This window comes from Condylura cristata, unplaced genomic scaffold, assembly GCF_000260355.1.
Source record: "Condylura cristata isolate star-nosed mole 26May11 unplaced genomic scaffold, ConCri1.0 scaffold00021, whole genome shotgun sequence".
NCBI lineage: Eukaryota > Metazoa > Chordata > Mammalia > Eulipotyphla > Talpidae > Condylura > Condylura cristata.
In genome coordinates, this window is record NW_004567122.1 from 28,394,188 (window position 1) to 28,396,649 (window position 2,462).

Genomic DNA, 2,462 nt, shown 5'->3' on the forward strand with positions numbered 1-2,462 from the left:
CGGTGAGTGGCGGCCGAGGCGGGCACTAGAGGCCGGGGCTGCGGGGCCTGCGGGCGGCCTCCCCGGGGGCCTTTGTGAGGGGGCGGTGGGGTGGGGGTGACCCAGTTCCGCGCCCCCAGATCTCTTCAGCGCCCCCCGCCGGCCCCTCTGCACCCCCGAGCTCTGGCCGGCATGGCTTCCGCGTTGGGGTGCGCGCCCCGGTTTCCCCCGGGGGGCGGTCAGGGCGCCAAGAGCTGCTGCCTCCACCGGCAGGCCCCGCCTCCTGAGCGACCCCTTTCTCACAGTCGCCCCCCCCAACCAACACGCCTTCTGAGTAGTCTCCTGAACCCTGGACTCCCCGGCCCCCTCAGAGTTGGGCGGGTGCTGCCACTGCCTGCAGAAAGACGCGAACCTGTAGTCCCCAATCTCTCCCAGGAGATCTGCGCCCTGTTCCATTCCTCTCGTGGCCCCGCGTGGGGCGGGAATGTGGGCAATTGTGGGAGGCACAGAGGCTGCAGTTGGAGCTGCTTAGGGCTTTTTTTTTTTATCTGGCAGTTACTTCCTCCTTGTCTGAGACGGGATCGGCCTGGCGGTCTCCAAAAGGCCAGCTCTGGGGACTCTCTCCCGCTCCTCTCTTTGCGCTTCTAGGTGACAGGCGCTGCCGTTGTGGCTGTTTTTGATAAGTTTGAGGTCGGTCTCAGCTGCCGAATGGGGTTTCTTGGTGATGCTTTTTTGCTCCCAACTCGGCTGCTCCCCCCAACCCTGGGGAGGTTTTGTTTTGAAACTTTGTATTGGGGCTTGACCGCTTTGGAATACTTGGTGTATTACTTGGTGTATTTTGTGATTTAAGTTAACTAGCTAGCATTCCGGACCATAAAGTGTAATTTTTGTGAAGTGTGACGGTAAAACATCGTGTTTGAGTTATGGCAAGCCCCTTTATTTACTCATTATGATAGGGGCTGTGGCTTCTGTAGAGATAAGGCTATGAAAAATAGAATTCCTTTGGAATATAATAGATGAGCAGGCAGCATTTCTTAATGGACTTGTACCTGCAGATATTTTATTCGCTATAAACGGGAACGCATTTTGTGAGGTGTGATAATGATATTGAAGGTTTCCGATATCCAGTTTTTGCATCTATTGATCAGTGGTGATCGGTCTTTCCACACACTGTATACGCCGGTTTTATGGGTTGTTTGACTAGCTCCTGCCACTTGAGTTGACTCGCTTTGATCTTTCTCTAAGAAAAGGCTGTTTGCCATTTATAAGGCTACAGAGGTCGAATTTGTAAAAAGATGTCACAAATAGAAGGTGGGAGAGGATATTAAGAAGGGTATTTAGATTTAAGTTCCTGTGTTTAGATTACTTTGTAAGTGGGGCTTGGAGAAAGTATTTCTTTAGACCCAGTAATTTACTCCCTTGAATACAAAACATACTTGAGATCCGCCATTATATGCATACATTTTGACCAAAAGCCTAGTCTGCTCTCCCTTTTCTGGTGGAATTTTTTGTTCTAGTTGTTTCCTCTATCAGGTGAATTGCTAATGAGCTCTGCATCTGAAATGGCTATCAGTTCACTTTGTTGTTTGCTGGGCTCCCTAAGGGCAGAGGTTTTTTAAAATCTCACTGAGCTTGCTGGACAAAACACTGAATTATTTTACCACTGGGCTCATGGAATTGGTTTTTCAAGCCAGTTAAAAGTTGCAGCGATTCTTGGAAATTAAAGCCAAATGTATATTGCAACTGAATTGCTTACAAACATGGAGCTGTATGCATCTACAAGCAAAGACAGATTTGGGTTTTAAGAGAACACTTAACTCCTGTCTTACATGTGTATCAAGAGACATAGACAAGACAGCCACAAAACTTAGAGCCTTTAGAATTTTTCACTACTTGCACACTTGTTCAAGAATTGCTGTTGCTGTGATAAGGTTCTATTAATGACAATGACTGGTATAGACTCAGAACCGGCCGTTTGTTTTCCTTTTTCATTAAAGAAATTTCCTTTGGACTCTGGGCATGTGGGCCATTCCAATTTGCACCACACTTCGTAGTAAACACAACCGTCTTCCAATCAAAAGTGTTCTTCCTGTACTCAAGGGTGGAGTTTGCGAGCAGCTGGCTTGTGATTGGGCAGATTTTCATTCAGTTATATTTAAGATGTTTTCAGGCATGCTTGGTTTTGAGTAATGCATAGCAGGGCGCCCCCTGTTAAGGATGAGTAATTGAGGGTTGAGTGAATGAATTTTTGAAGTGATTGAGAACTTCTTGATTTTAGGCTTCATGTTATCCTCTTTCTACATACTTTTTGATTCCTGAAATCTTTCAAAATACAGTTCTGATACATTTAATGAATCCTTGTTTGGAAAACAATACAAAAGCCATGTGCTACCTTAAGATGAAATGGGAAGAAAATCAGATTCCTGATGATTGGGAATTTAGTTGATACGGGTTTGATAGGTGAGCATCTTCATCATCAAAAC